Consider the following 16977-nt stretch of genomic DNA (forward strand, 5'->3'; position numbering starts at 1 on the left):
ACCCAGACGTTTACTAAGTGACTAATGGGTGGGTAGCGTATGCAGCATGGATATGCTGGACAAAGGAGTAATTCACGTCCCGGGTGTGACAAACCGAGACAGTGCAAGATTTCATCACAATACTCAGAACAACGGGCAATTTAAAACTTATGAATTGTTTATTTCTGGAATTTTCCATTTAATATTTTCACACTTTGGTTGACTGTGAATAACTGAAACAGTGAATAAGGGGCAACTCTGTAATAACTGAGGGGAAATTATTTGAAAGACATGATAGAGAAGATCTAAACTATACAAAAGTGCTTACAAATGGATAAAACCATAAATTACCAAAAAGAAAGAAACGGGCAAATGAGATTTGGAGAAAGCAAATCCAAGTGGCTAATAAACATGAACACATGTTCAACCCTGCTAGGAGATAGGGAGGTACAAATAGAGTAACAATGATACAGCATCTTATGGCCATTTTTAGCAAAAGCTAAAACTGAAAGCACCTGTTGCTGAAGAGAGTCAGGGAGAAGAGTACTCTCATACATGTGGAAAAGTTCATTGTTTCAGCCTTTTTGAAAAGAAATATGGTATTATTTGTTGAAATTAATAATACGTTTACCTATCCCACTCTTAGGAATCTATCCCATGGAAATAAAATCACTACTAGATAAAGTATACATACAATTATGTTTACTGTGGCATTGTTTGTACCAGTCAAAGACTGAAGACAAAGTGAGTGCCCCTCAGTGGGTGAATGAGTGTTTGATGGCACACCCGTATCATGTGGTGTTATGCAGCCATTAAAAGAAATAAAGTGGGTTTTTGTGAAGCACTTCCCCTGAGCTGGGCTCTCATTTGATCCTCACAACAACCTTATGAGGTAGGTGGTAATAATTTGACAGGTAAGGAAACTGAAATAGTTTTTAAAAAGTTACCCAGGGCCTTACAGAACTGTCTTCAAAATCACTATATTTTCTCCTTATGCCGGTTTGACTTGGAGATGTTTTCATAATGCCGTTCAGTATGAAAATCTTAATATAGAGAAGTATATATAATAAGATCACATTATTATAAAAACAAATGACCCCCTAAACTTTGCACACACACACCATAGTGTGCTGTATATCTAGAATATGTTTGTATACCAGAAAAGTATGGGTGGTTACACATGAGGTTATTATTCCTTATGGAAGAGGTAAATTTAGTATTCATGCTAAAAAAAAAATTATGTAGGATAATCCCATACAGCTGTTTATGAAAGAATGATTATCTGAGGGGAAGAGTGGATTCTATGTGATTTTTATTTTTACCTTGGTTTTTAATTATATATATTTTTTAAATGAGCATGCATGATCGAGGGAAGGGAAAGCTATATCCATTATGGGGGAAAAAATCTAAGTTAAGGGGACATAATAATGATAATAATTCTATAAATCTACCTCAAGATTATTTCCCCCACATCTCTAGAATTTAAAAAATTAATGCCAGCAAGAGAAGGTATAGTGATGACATTAAATGTAAGTGATAACTTAATATATAAGACTCTAAACATCAGGTCATGAAAGCAGAGTTTTTTTAGCAGAAGTTAAATTTAATCTATGTTTTAATATGTATGCAAACCCCTCAAACAAGCAGTTTCATTAAAATATTTGGTAACAGTACTATTTCTTACAGTAATTTGAAGCAAATTAAACAGTGGTTCACTTATTGAATAGAAACAGGTAAGAATTTGTTTTTACAATTCTATAGAAATATTTATATATTTTAAATGAATTTTATTATACACAAATTGTAAACACACTACTTTTAATAGTATTGATTAAATTATAAATTCCTGGGGGGATCCGCAGTGTTATAATATGATTAAAGAAGTTAATGGCTGTCTCCATGGGTAACATCATCTTGAGCAGTATGCCCAAAGTGGAGTAGAGACGAGGATGAACCCACAATCTAAAAGAGTGATGAAGCACAGCAGAGGGCGACCACGAGGCAGAAGCCTCAAGAAGCGGGAGAAATGCGCATGTTTGGAGACGGAAGCATGTGGGAGAATCTTATATCCATTTTAGGGGAAACTGCAGGAGAAGGGCTATTCTGGGGCTGGAGCAGGTTTACCTTAGGGCCTAGAGGTGGAGAGACTTCTAGGACAAGATGAAGATGTAGGAGGTTGATTAGAATGGGATTAGGATTCCAAAGGCTGCAGTGAAAGGGGCTGAGATGAAGGACAATAGAGGGATTCACCAGGGCTGAGAAAGCAGAGAAGGACGGGCCTAAGGGAACCAGAGAAGGGAGGTGGTCCGAGGTGGGATTGAGCACTTGCCTTTCTCCCTGTACAGGAGAGTTATAATTAGCAGTGATTGATCTCTACCCAATTTGGCGTAAATCCTATTGGTGTTGTAACTGCCTGGGGTCCCAGGCAATCTGGCCTAGTCTTGTGTCCCTGGGCCTGGTGACAGTGGTGGAGCTGAAGGGCACCACCTCCTGGGAGGTTCATGGGAGTTCTAGGTTGATGAGTACTGTTGTGCAGAGCTGTTGTAGTCTCTCTTTCTATATAAATCACTATTAACAATGGTGTTTTTTGTGACTAAAATATTCACTCTTTGATCATGAGCTAAACTGTTTGGACTCAATTTCTGGAGATCTTTGGTTTTTGCCTTGAATTTAGGACATGCCCTATTTTGATTTGTGAAGTAGGGCTGTGAGTGTTGCAGTTCTGCCATATTTGGCTGTGAGTGGGACTCATTTCTTTGAGCTCCCTTTGTTTTGTGAAGCTTGGCGTTCCAAGTTCTCTTGTCGCTAAGGTCCTGGGCCGATGACTGCTTTGTAACCACTTTCTTGTAGCCCACATGACGTAAAGTAATAGAGCTTGCCAGTAACATTCAATATCTCAGACTGAGAGATCACTTTAAGTAAAAAGGCTGAATTCAGTGACTCACAAAACCAGACTTTTGGCATACTTGGGAGGGGAAAATATCAAGGAAGCTAATGAAGAAAAATAGGAAAAGGTTCAAGTTGCAGTAATCCATTCTTAAGAGCCATTGTTGGCCCCTTCTAAATTTCTGCTCTTTAACTTTTGAAACTGCTGTCTTCATCTGAAAACATTAAGCTATTATGAACTAGAATTTGCCAATGCCAAACTGGAAGTCATTTATGAGTTTAGAATTTCATTGCGAATAAAACTTTATCAAACACTTACTTTTAATGTTTTAGTATCAAGTTGAGACATTTCTTTAGATCCAGGCAGTTACACTGGCAGTGGAGGTTCATTTTTGAAGATAGAATTATGAACTTTTGAAGAAAGACAATCAGGAAATAGTTGACGTTTTCATGGATCTAGTTTTTTTGGGGTTTTTTTGCTGAGGAAGATTCACCCTGAGCTAACGTCTGTTGCCAATCTTCCTCTTTCTGCTTGAGGAAGGTTGGCCCTGAGCTAACATCTGTGCCAGTCTTCCTCTATTTTGTATGTGGGTCGCCGCCACAGCATGGCCACAAAGGGGTGGTGTAGGTCTGCGCCCAGGAACTAAACCTGGGCTACCGAAGCAGAGCCACGAGGCCGGCCCCCCTCATGGATCTAGTTTTGATGTGACTTTCAATCTCAGGTTACTTTGATCTTTTTGATCTCTGTTTCTTAAAACAAGTTGCTTTGCAAACAACTACATTCAAAGGCCTCAGAGTGGGCTGATGATATGGCCGTTTATGAACTGCCTGTGGGCATCATTCTGTGATCCCTACACTCTGCTCCTATCCAGTTTTTCCTACTTGCCTTAATAGCACTAGTGCTAGAAGAAGATTTTTTTAAGCCATAGGCATATCGGTCCATGTTCCTCTCTAGGGATCCCCCGCCTCAAAATGCCAAGCCTAGAATATTAGTTTCTTGGCCTTTTATTTATAGTTCTTTTGTGTGTGTGTGTGTGTGTGTGTGTGTGTGTGGTTTAAGATTTCTTTTCTTTATTTTTATTTATTTATTTTTTACTACGGTAATATTGGTTTATTATTTATAGTTCTTATGAAAATTGCATAGCTCACCATGTCCCATGCTGAAAGGGTATACTTTGAAATTTGTTTTCTCCAATGATGTTTACAAAATATGATTAAATGAAGCTTGTGTGTTGATTGATGGAATAGGAAACAAATTATAATTTTAGGGTATAGTTCTTTCTCACTTAATGCAAGTATGACTAGGCTTTTTATGTTTGATCTACACTGGGTAAAGTGACATTAAGGCAAAATGTTTTATGTATGTAATTAGCTCTCTTTCTTCATTTGGGATTTTTTAAAAGAGGAATAGGCTTTGAAAATTAAATATAGATATTAAATAATAATTACAAAAGGATTCCAGCATGAGGGATGATAAATGTTTGAGAGATTCCAAGACAGATAAACTGTGTTAATCCCATGGATAAGTAACTTTTAATTCTTAAGGTAACAATAAAATTTTCTTAATGATGCTACGTGTCCATTTGTACTTACATAAAAGCCTAGTTATGCTTGCTTTAAATCAGACAGAAATATATCATATTCCAGATTATTTCTTTAAATGTAGCCATAGTTCCATTAGTTAAATCTGTAAATTTATAGTCAATAATTATAGAAAAACTCAATCCTACTTAATGTTATATGAAATAAAAATCATGTTATGGAACACTATTTGTATAAGACCCACTATATAAAATATGAGTCTATAGACATTTACTATAAAATATATGAAAGATTGAAAGGAAATATGTCAAAATATTAAAAGATTTTATCTTTGAAAGACATTGATTTTTTTATTCTGCTTAATCTTAAAAGAACTAATAGTAGAATTAATTTAGCTTCTGGTCAATCACTTATAGTCTTAAATGAAACGTAAAGTTAATAAAACACTGACATATGAAGAATGCTAAAATGTAACTTTTAGTTGGTCTTAGATGATTCATGAGAAAATCCTTGCTTTTATAGATGAGCAAATAGGCTCTAAGAGACTTGGAAATTTTTAAGCTTCACAAAACCAGGGCTTTAATTCAGTTCTCTTTTATTAGATTTATAATTAAATTAAACTTTTTTCTTAAAAATATACATGGTGGAAAAGTGAAGGCAAATATGAGAGGGGGAAACAGTTTAATCAACCATCAATGGTTTCTGAGTTCTCTAATCATCTTCTGTCTATAGTAAGGGTAATTGTCTGATGCTGCTCCTTGCTGAGGATAATTCTAAAATACAACTCTTGCTTGCTGTTCTCATTCTTGCTAAAGTTGTTGAGGGCACAGCCAGGTATCCAAAGTTATGTGCCAGTGTTGTAAGCTGCCGTAACAGGAGGGAGCCAGCTGTGGAGGAGAAACTACATGTTAGCTGCTCTTGAGAAGAGGTTTCCGCTCATTTCAGTGATCATGCTGGTGCTTGAGGGAACACCTTACACGGAGAAATCCTTGCCTCCAGAAATGACCAATGACACTTCCTATGGTGACATATTAACTAGTCATTTTGTTTGCCTTTATCAGCCCCACATGGATGGTCCAATATGGTTGAACCAGTCTTTAAAAGGCATTTCTTTACTTTATCCAAGTAACACACCTATTAATTTAATAGACATTGCATCTAAAATTATACTAGATTTATTTTCCATAAATAACACATCTGGGCTTCTCAGGCCTACATTCTAAACAAGTAGCAAGTGCACTCTAGGCATAACCATTCCATTTTTACTATGGTCCTGTCATCTTGTGGAAAGATCTTTTAGGCTCGCTATAAACAGGTTATTAGTTTCTATTTTTGTTGACCTTTCATCAGCCTTTGACTCCTGGGGCAGGAATCAGTTATGAGATAAAATGCAGCAGCTCAAAATACACACACACACACACACACACACACACACACACCCGCCTCGTTACAGATGTTATGCAGAAGCAAGGACTGAGCAGAGGAAGTATTGTCTTTTTATATAAGAAAATATTTGCCAGTACATTAAAATAGGAATGTGTTCTGGACTTACTTTTGGATAAACAGGTTACATTTTTTTTCTCTCAGCCTCCAAACAGGAAAGACCTATAATCAGATAATATGAGTTTATTATGAGGAACCAGGAGTGATCTTAGAAGCCTATTGGTTCTGCTCTCTAGTCACTGCCAGGGAAAAAAATGGTATCAGATCAACTATTCCAAAACCAAGGTCATTGGTAGACATCTCACCTGGTTTGTAGTTGACAGCCCTATTAATCAAGTTTCCTCAAACTCATTGCTACCTAGGATGCTCCCTTCTGGTGCAGAGGACATGAGATTTAAATCCAGAGACTCTCTGGATCAAGATGCTAACTGAGCACACATGTTACTTCCCCAAATCCCACCCTCACCTTCTCTACGCCTGCTACCTAGTGGAGTAGAGATTCATTACGATAGGTTGTAGGAAAGAAAGGAGTTACTTTCTTTGAAAATCTGAGTAAATTTTTTATTCTAATACACTAACTTTTAAAAAATTAGTTATGCATATGTTGGTTTTATGATAACTTTCTGTTTAAGCAGAATATTCTTCTCCTCAACCACCCTAGGCGATGAAGCAGTTGGGAAAAAGTGGAGTGAAAATGTTTTAAAGGAAAACAAGCCCTAAATGTGGAACATATACAGAAGAGAAACTTATAATTAAAACTCTGTGAAAAGAAGCTTTGGAAAAGAAAATAGAATTGCTAGTAGGGCCACAAAGGCAACAGCTGGGAGAACAAGTTCCATTCTAATCTCCACTACCACATTTCTGACAGCTGAGAGAAGGCAGTGGGCTTTAGACCTCTTTTTTCCCCATCAGTAAAATTGGAATGATGATATCCCCATGTTTACTTAACAAAATACCAGAAAAATAACTAAGATGACTATATAAGCACCTTGTATAGGTTTATTGATAATAAATATAATCCAAACTTAAGTTCCGATTGACATATCAGAGGACTCCTTTGGAGTTTTCTTACTTAAGATGTTGGGCACATGGGAACAATTTTTTTAGGAGACAATTTAATGAAGATATTTCTTGTCTGGAAAACAATAATAGTAAATTTATAATTTTGAGTCAAATTTAGATATTTGTCTAGATATTTGAGAGTAGATTTATTTTTTTAATTCTACGAGAAATGAGAGAATAAAAGTTCTTATATAAGCAAATACTGTTAAAAATAAGCAGAAGAATGCATTATAATAGATATGAGTAAGCCTGTTTCAGGGTTGAAACAAATTACTGGATCATCTTGAGGTAAACATCATCCAACTGGTGTGTTTTTGACTTTACAGTTTTAGAAATTTGATTTCTATTAGATCATCCGGGGGATATGAAGTCCTACAAAATTTTCTCTTCCCTTATGATTTACAAATCTGAGATTTTGGCCTGGAATTCACAGTTCTCCCTAACGTACTTACAGCTTCTTTTAGTTTTCATCTATTTGACATATCTGAGTTCCTACTAAGTGCCAGGCACTCAACTAGGAATTGGGGATACTTAAGTGAAAAGACATCATTTCTGTTATTTGAGTGAGGATACATAAATACAAACTATTCATTACAATTAAGTATTTATTATTATGGACACATATATAAATGTAATGGGAAAATAGGGGACAAATCTCCTAAATCAATATTAGATTATGACTAGTTCCTTTACCACTAACTGTGGACTCGTTTCCCCATTTTCAGAAAAAATATGTAAGAATTTTAATCCATCACATTATACCAAGTTCCAGTTTGCATTGTGTATGTATAATTTTTTAAACCAATGCTTTTTAGGATTAGGATTGCGTCTATTCAATCTTTTTCAGCCATCAGTTAGAAAGGGAGCATGAGAGGCTTTGAAAAAGCAGGCTCCAAGATCTATACAGAAACCATACAGTTGGGTTCACAGCTGCTCAATGAGACTGACGATGAGGTTCAGTGAACCTGATCACTTCAGACCCTGATCACAAAAGTTTTCCAACTTTTATCTTTGAGACGGAATAGGTTAATTGATGATTCATAGTGAAATAATAAATAAAAAAGTTGCTTTGTCTCCTTGCAAGATATTTATTTGAAAAACTTAGTTCTGCAATTCAATAGGGAGAAGAGGCTTTATTCCAGTGTCATAAGAATATGCCTCTTAGGGGCTAGCCCTGTGGCTTAGCGGTTAAGTGCGCACGCTCCGCTACTGGCGGCCTGGGTTTGGATCCCAGGCACGCACCGACCCACCGCTTCTCTGGCCATGCTGAGGTGGCGTCCCACATACAACGACTAGAAGGATGTACAACTATGACATACAGCTATCTACTGGGGCTTTGGGGAAATAAAAAAAAAAAGGAGAAGGATTGGCAATAGATGTTAGCTCAGAGCCGGTCTTCCTCAGCAAAAAGAGGAGGATTAGCATGGATGCTAGCTCAGGGCTGATCTTCCTCACAAAAAAAAAAAGAATATGCCTCTTAAAAACAAAATTGAATTTAATTTATGCCTAATATTAGAATTCCGGTACTTGAAAGTAAAAAAAAAAAAAAAGTCAGTGATTAAATCTACCGCAAGTTTTTTTAACAATTCTTGAGGTGAGAATTATTTTATTTAGGCATTTTCAATTACTATATGTAATTAGATATTTCTGAGTAGATGTTATTGGTTCTCAGCTGGGCAGATTTTTGAAATCTACAAAATATGCAAAGACTTTCATAGGCTAAAAAGAATAATAATAAAACTTACAGTCATTGAGTGTACAATAATTGCCAGATGTGGTTCTAATACTGATGAGCATTTCCGGTTTTAGAGCTATCATAAATAATGATACTATAAATATTCTTGTTTGTTGGTACACATGTGCACATATTTTTGTTGGGTATATTTCTAGGTATGTAATTTCCAAACCATATGATAGACATATATTTAGCTTTAGGTAATAATGCTAAACATTTTCCAAAGTGATTGTACCCATTGTTCCTCCCATTTGCAGTATATGAGAGTTCCCGTTGCTCATCATCCTAACCAATACTTGGTGTCTTAGTGATTCTGGTGGGTGTATAGTGGTGTCATATTATGCTCTTAATTTGCACTTATGTAGTGACTATTAATGTTGAGCATATTTTCATATATTTGTTAGCCATTTAAAAATCCTCTTTTGTACTCACTAAAGTTTTTAGCTTATTTTAAAAATTGGGTTATCTGTCCTTTTCTTGCAGAAGTTCTTTTTATTTTATACATGAGTCCTGTATAAGATATCTTTATTGCAAATACAATATCTGTGTATTGTATTTACAATATTTATAATACAAATATTCCTGTGATATGGTATGCATGTTCATTCTTTTTTTTTTTTTTTTTTTTTTTTTTTTTTTTAAAGATTTTATTTATTTATTTTCTCCCACCAAAGCCCCAGTAGATAGTTGTATGTCATAGCTGCACATCCTTCTAGTTGCTGTATGTGGGACTCGGCCTCAGGATGGACGGAGAAGTGGTGCCTCGGTGCGCGCCCGGGATCCGAACCCCAGGCCACCAGCATCGGAGCGCGTGCACTTAACCACCAAGCCATGAGGCCGGCCCGCATGTTCATTCTTAATGGTATCATTCAATGAAAAGAAGTTCTTACTTTTAATTTAATACTATTTATCAATGTTTTCTTTATGGATATGCTTTTTGTATTCTATTTAAGAAATACTTCCCTGCCCAGGGTCATGAATAAACACTAACAGGTTGGCAGGGTTTTCTTCAGTACTTTGATGTTGTCATTCTGTTGTCAATACTATTGTTGCTCCTTTGAGGATGATGTGTCTCTTTTTCCTCTGCTGCTCTGAGATTTTCTATTTGCCTTTGGTTTTCAGCAGTTTTACTATGATGTGCTTATATGTGATTTTATTGGAATTTATCCTGCTTGATGTTCATAGAGGATCTTGAATCTGTGGCTTGATATCTTTCATCAGTTTTGGAAAATTCTTCACCATTATCTATTCAAATATATTTATGCCCAATTCTCTCTCTCCTCTCCTTCTGGAACTCTAATTTCACCTATGATAAATATTTTCATCTTGTCCCATAAGTCTCTTACATTTTTTCATCTTCTTTAAATTCCGTAATTCAGTCTAGATATCTTCTGTTGTACAATCTTTCTCTTTGCTATTCTTCTCATTAGTTGTATCTAGTCTGCATTCAATCTGTCTGAGTTCTTAATTTTAGTTATTGCATTTTTCAGTTCTCAAATTTCCATCTGATTTTTTTACAAAAACAGATTCTATGTGGTTTTCTATTTTTTGACTATATTAATCATAGTTATTTTATAGTTTGTGTCTGAAACTCTTGTAGATCTTTTTGTTTTTCCCACTTTTCTCTTAGTCTTGTCTTCAGAGTGTGTGTAGTAATTTTTAATTGAATTCTAGACACTGTGATTTGAAAATTATAGGAATAATTTGAGACTGTGGATGATGATTTTGCAGCCTGTTAGGCTGGGAAAGACTACATAATGGATTGAGCTAATCAAAGACTGGGTTTAGTCTTTGTGGGAGTTGATTTATTTCTACTTTATTCCTGGTTTATTCTGGTTAGTCCTGGAGTGTACCTCTTCAGCAGTTCCAACTGAAAGCCATGGGTGATTGTTTGGGGCCCTCCACTTTGATGGATCCTGAACTAATTTTTTTCTCCCAAACTCTATGAAATGGCTGAAAGCCCTATTCAGCTTCTCAGCCTCTGGGCTGTTGCTTACAAACTGGCAAAGGCCTCAAGTGGATATTCCACATAAAATATCAGGCTCACTTCTCAGCATTTCCATTCAAATCAGGATCCTGGCTCCTTGAGTCTTGGCTGCCTTGATAGTTCTTGGATACTTTGAGTCTGATTTTTTTTTTTTTTTTTTTTTTACTTTCTATCCAAATTTTATAGTTGTTCTCATTAGGAGAGTTGGTGTAATACAAACTAGTGTGCTGTAATTGTAAGTGTAATTATCTTTTTATTTATTTGTTCAAGAAGTATTTTTAGTGCCTACTGTATATCAGGTACTATTATTCTAGGCACTGATAGATAATGTTTAAATACTGTATAAGTTTTTTCATGGAGCTCACATTCTAGAGACGGCAGATAAAATAAAAACAAATAAGGTAATTTCAAGTAGTGATGAAGGAAGGATGTGTAAAAGAGTAGGTGGTTATAGAGAGAAGGCTACTTTAAGATAGAGTAATCAAGAAAGTCTTCTCCAAAGAGGTGACATTTGAACTGAGACATGAAAGATGTGAAGAAGACAGCCAAGTGAAAAACTAGGAAAAACAGAGGAAACAGAAAGTATGAAGGCCTGAGATGGAGAAAAGGCAAATGTGGCTAGGACTGAATGGAAACTAGTTGTACGAGATGAGATTGAAGAGAGAGTCCTTGAGGCTGGCCCCGTGGCATAGCGGTTAAGTGCACGTGCTCTGCTGCTGGCAGCCCAGGTTCGGATCCTGGGCACGCACCGACACACCGCTTGTCAGGCCATGCTGTGGCGGCATCCCACATAAAGTGGAGGAAGATGGGCATGGATGTTAGCTCAGGGCCAGTCTTCCTCAGCAAAAAGAGGAAGAGTGGCATGGATGTTAGCTCAGGGCTGATCTTCCTCAAAAAAAAAAAAAAAGAAGAAGAGAGAGTCCAGGTAACAGCTAGTGAACTACATATGATGGGAGGAGGGGAAACATAAATGGGAGAACTGAAAATGACTCCTAAGTTTCTGACTTTAGCCACTATTTAGCCACCATTTATTGAATTTGAGAAGACCACAGGGGGAGCATATTTGGAGAATGGGTATTAAGACTTCTGGTTTAAGTTTGAGCTGCCTGTTGGGCATCTGAGGCAGGACATGTGAATTTGGGAGCTACTGGCATAAGGATGATGTTAAAGCAATGAGAATAGGTAAGCTCACCTGAAGAAATATTGTAGAGAAAGAAGAGAAGGGAACCTACACCAGGCCCTGGGGGACAACAATATTTAGGAATTAAACAGAAGAGTAGGAGCAGCTAGTGACCCAGGAAGAAAACCAGCGTCACATAAGCTAACAGTGTTTCAGGAAGAAGGGACTGGTCAGCTCTTATGAACACATGAAAAATTAAGATATGAACTATGAAATGTCCATTGAATTTGACAATACAGAAAACAGTGGTGACTGTGACAGGAACAGGCATCTTAGAGTGGAGGGGATAGAAGCCACATTAGAGTATGCTGAAGAGCATATGGGGACTTCCAGTTCTAGCAAAATGAGGACTGAACTAATACACAATTTATCATTCTCTAAACCCCTAGACATGCTAAATTCAAATAACAAATTTAAATATATAGTGGCCTCACAAGAAAGAAACAGAAATTCCTAGGTACCTCCCCAAAAAGAAGAAACTGAAAACTAGAGTGGTATGCCCAGGAGCTGACACCAAGGGAGGAGTATGAGTGGGTAAGAAGAGCAGGGGGTCATCACACCCAGAAACAGACCCTAAAGCCTATGAGATGAGGTTTTAATTCACTCACAATAATAGGAGGAATGGTCATGGCCTTATGGAAGGAAGCAAATAGGAGCTGAGATCCATGCAATTGATGTAATTATAGTAAAGATGTTCTATTGTGCGTTACCCTAGTTAGATTCACTATTTTCTGATCTCTTACTCAGACTTGTAGAGTTAATCTCAGTTCTTAGATCAGGCTGGTTGGGAATCCGGCATGTTGACTGGAGACGATGTGCATTGAACTTCCTTGTACATAAAGACTGGGTAATCCTAGATCTGAAAAAGTAGCAATGTCTCAGTTACAGAACTCTTTCGAACTGAGCTAACCATTCTCCTGAGAAAGAATTCTAATTTAAATATCTGACTGCATTTACTAGCTGATTTGCTTATAGCTATCCTTTAATTATTTCCTGACTCTCTTATCTCTAGAGCTGGGTCTATGTAGGTATTGCATGTGTGATGTGAAATATAGGGTCCATGGAATAGATCCTTGCTCAGAAATATAGAGGCCATGGAAAATATAATTCTTCAGAATACTTCCCCTAGCAACATATTCTAGTCCGATATTCTGCCACGAGGGGTTCATCAGTTTTGGTAGCAACCGTCTTCTTTCCGGATCTCAATATCTTGGCAATGGATACTGCCCATCAGAGTTGAGGGTTAGGAGTTGGATAGGAGGTCTGCTGCATGGATCCACGGCCAGATTTAACAGGCCATTGTGTGGACAACTGAGATCTTGGAAAACAACATAGAATAGTAGAAGGAACACTAGCTTTGGACTCAGGCCTGGGTTCAAATTCAAGTTCTACCACATATTAACAGTTACCTGGTCTTCTCCATGTCCTCATATTTAAAACAGAAATTATACATACCTCATAGTGCTATTATGAGGATTAAATGAGATAGCATGCGGAAGACTATTATGGTTCCCAGCACATAGTAGGTACTCAATAGATAGTAATTATCATTATTATTTCTAAGTTATAGTAGCTCCCCACTCCATCAAATGAGGCTAGCAGTTAAGTGAAATATCACAAGCCATAAAATATCCCCACGTGGATAGACAGTTTCTTATGTTGAATTAGCTGGAATTCTTCTTTGAGTACCAATTTATACAACATTTCATAGTTGATTGCTTTTTAAGGAAAAATCTTAAAAAGATCCTAAACTGCCTCCTTAGCCAAGGACCACAACAGGGCTCTCTCTGTCCTTGCAGATGGCACACACAGAAGACATCAAGATAACGCCTGTGGTGCGGGAATGGATGCAGTCCAGAGGCCGAGCTCATGTGTATTCATACTGCAAAGCAACTCCTAAGATTATAGAATCTTGGCTTTGGAGGAATTTTCTAAGAGGATTTGGAATATTGCTATTCTTTTTAGAAATCTCCATTATAACATTTCAGATAGATCATCTAACTCCTAGTTTAAGGGGAAGCTCACTATTTCACTGACCAGTCCATCCTGTTGTAAGCTCTAACCAATAGACTAATGGGGACAGTCCTTTCTTAATTAAACCCAAATCTGCCTGTCATGACTTCTCCCCAGGGTTGTAGTGCTGCCCAGCAGAGCAAGGGAGATCAAGTACATTCCCTCATACATACGAATACCCCTTAGATATCTATTCTAATTCCCGGAACTTCTCCAGGATAAACATCCTAATGTCTTTAATTATGTAGCTGTGCCCATTTTCAGGGTATATTTATCAAATATTTAGCTTTAATTTAAAATTATGAGCTAATAAACAAATATGTGAAAATCCAGAATTCCAGGGGGAGCTAAACTATTTTGATCTGATCAGGATAGATTGTTTTTAACAACTAGGGTATTAAGACAATGGAAAGTGAGTCATACTGAAAGGCACATATGCCCTAAGTAAAAAACAAAACGTGCAATTACAATATGAAGTCTGAAATAATAAATTTTGGAGCAATGATTGCTGTAGTATTTATCAGGTTTTTAACAATGTCTTATATCCACATTGTATGCGAAAGAAATTGGCCCCATCTTAATGTCAGAAATGATTATCAAAATAAATGAAGGTAAAGACGACTTACAGAAGCTTGGACTTATGGGCCTAAGCAGTAATGTTTTTTTCTGTTGAAAATGGAATGAAATCATAGAAAGCACCAAAGCAGAGATAGAATGTTCAACAAATATTTAATTCCTTCCATACACCAGGGGCTAGAAATGAGTAAATAAAATACATAAACACATGGTTCTTGTGGACTCCTCCATTCCTTAGACTAAAGAGGTGGAGGGGAACTAACACTTGGTGAAGCTGATCCAGTGGATCTTTGAACTGAGTGAAAGACAGGAATGTAGGTGTAAACAAGTTATTTCTCTTCTGGTGGAGGCCAGAGACTCATTCTGGGAAGTAAAAAATAAAAGCTTCTCCTTTCTCATCTTGAGTGCATCAATGACTGACACTGATCTCTCAGTGTGGAAGTCAGAGGTCTCTTCTGGACTATTCCAGCACTAGGTTGGTAAAGCCTTAAAGCTGCAGAAGGGACAAGTAAACGACATGCCTGAAGTGAACAGTGAGGCCTAAAGGTGGAACCTTGCATTTGATCCTAATTATTTAGCACGATATGCCTGAAATACGTAGAACTAAATATTTGTTTTATCTTAGTATAATCAATTTGTATACATTAAAAATTGATACTTACCAGACAAATCAATTAATATAAGTGTACACACATTCTATGATTGTCAGAATGTACCCACTCCAATTCCATTAATCATATTATCATGAAGAAAAATTACATTTCTAGGCTACTGTATTTGTATATAAGAGTGACTTTAGTTAAACGTAGTTAAAAATAAGAATGCTTGATTCATTTAAAATCTAAAAGATTCTGAGCTAGATTTTGTACAATTTATGCTTCTCAACTCCTCTGCAATCCCGGTATATTCTTTACCATGTTACAACATCATATTCCTCTACAGATAGTGAGTTTGCTAGATTCCAATCTTTCTTTTTCACGTTGGTTTTGCGGCTGGACCCTGGTTCTCAGAGTCCTCATCTGGAACATGAGGGAGTCAGGTGAAGTTATCACCAACATCCCTTCGAGCATGAATTTGACATGACGAACCCATTGTAGAACACAACTAAAATAGTGGTTCATTTGTAGTCTTTTGGGGGCTTTTACTACTGCTAGGAATCATGCCGGGCAGATGCGGGCATCACAGGGATGTGCAGGGAAACACACCTGAATAATGGCCATGCTTTGAGGTAGTGACCTCAATGCTGTAAAGAGAGAGAAAATGGCCTTTAAGTTGTTTGGTTTAAGGAGAAACAAGCCTGAAAAATGTTCTTGAGTGTTTTTAGATAGGGAAGTATAAAATGGACGTGTCCTTTTAAATGTTTAAGTACTTTAAGCACTGTTGCTGTGCATGCTCACGGCGCAGGCTAGTTAGGAGGGGCAGAGTCCTTGGCCTGGCCCTGCAAAAGGTGCGGTTGGAGGTGAAAGCAGCTTCGGCTGCTAAGCGGGGACGGAGCGCCAGAACCCCTGGCCGGGAGGGCGGCAAGGAGGCTGCTGCGAGTCCCCCGCGCGCGTGCTCAGCGGCGCGGGCCGCCAGCACCTGTCCGTCCCCAGGCGGCCCGGCCCGGACGCGGAGACGCTTCGGAGCGCAGAGCCCGGGAGAGCGGGCAGCCCAGGGGGCTCGGAGGAGGGGCCAGGGCAGGGAAGTGACTTGCTCGCTCATCTTTTCTTCGACCTTTGGGGGTCTGATTCCTGCTGGGGAGGCGGCAGCACTCTGGATAGTGCATTGGGGTGGGCGTGAGGCGGTGGCCGGGACCGACCAGGGGCACAGCCCAGCTCTGCCCCTGCCCTCGGCCCCCGGCCCCCGTACCCGCGTGCGGCCGGCAGAAAGCGCGCCCTGGAGCCGAGCGCCCGCGGCCGCCACCCGCGGGGCCCAGGCGCCGGGTGCGGGGCGCGAACCCGCGAGGAGCGCGCGGCGGGCGCGGCAGCGGCGGCGACGGCGGGAGGAGGGGCCCGGAGCGCGGCCGAAGGGCACCCCGTCCTCCAAATGCTGCCACTTGGCTGAGCCGCGCGCTGGCGAGGAGCTGCCCTCGCAGCTGGGCCGCGCTCGGCTCCGTCCCGGCCCGGGCGCCCGGCCCCCTGACGCCGGCCAGCCCCGCAGCCCGCCGAGCGCCGGCCCCGCGAGGGGCGATGGGCGCGCCGCTGCCCCGGCGCGGGCGGGTAAGGGACACCGGGAGGTGGGCGACGGTGTGTGGCTCGTCGGCCTCTGCTCGTCAGCTTTGCCCTTTGATTTCTCAGCGGCGGCACCTGTGAGTTACAGGCGGCTCCTCTCGGCCAGCGCCGCCGACCGAGCCTGCCGTCTCCGCGTCGGAATTGAGGAGAGGGAGCCCCCGCCCCTTCCACCGGGTCCTGAGCCCCCAGATTACAGGTATCGCCTTGTGAGCTGCAGTTTTACCCTCCTTCCTCCTCCTACCTGAAGCGGGAATGAAGATTTTTCAGGTGAAAGATTTGCCTGTGAACATTTAATTTGTATGCCAAGCTGTCAGGCTGGTGCTCTGAATGGCGTGTGGTGAGCAAAGTATTCGCTCTTGTGCTC

At 39.3% G+C, this 16977-nt stretch overlaps 1 protein-coding gene across 2 annotated transcripts in view; it reads left to right on the forward strand.

Moving 5' to 3' along the window:
- The window catches only part of C10H2orf88 (chromosome 10 C2orf88 homolog), an 84759-nt gene that overhangs the window by 48157 nt on the left and 19625 nt on the right, over nucleotides 1–16977 (forward strand). Inside the window, exon 1 of one of the 2 annotated variants that reach the window (XM_058549423.1) lies at nucleotides 16356–16809. The exons of the other annotated variant lie outside the window; for it this stretch is intronic. The gene's annotated coding sequence lies outside the window, so the exon portion shown is untranslated. Of the gene's footprint in view, nucleotides 1–16355; nucleotides 16810–16977 lie in introns of those variants that run through there. 2 annotated transcript variants of the gene reach the window in all.

Source organism: Diceros bicornis, chromosome 10 (genome assembly GCF_020826845.1).
Source record: "Diceros bicornis minor isolate mBicDic1 chromosome 10, mDicBic1.mat.cur, whole genome shotgun sequence".
Taxonomy (NCBI): Eukaryota; Metazoa; Chordata; class Mammalia; order Perissodactyla; family Rhinocerotidae; genus Diceros; species Diceros bicornis.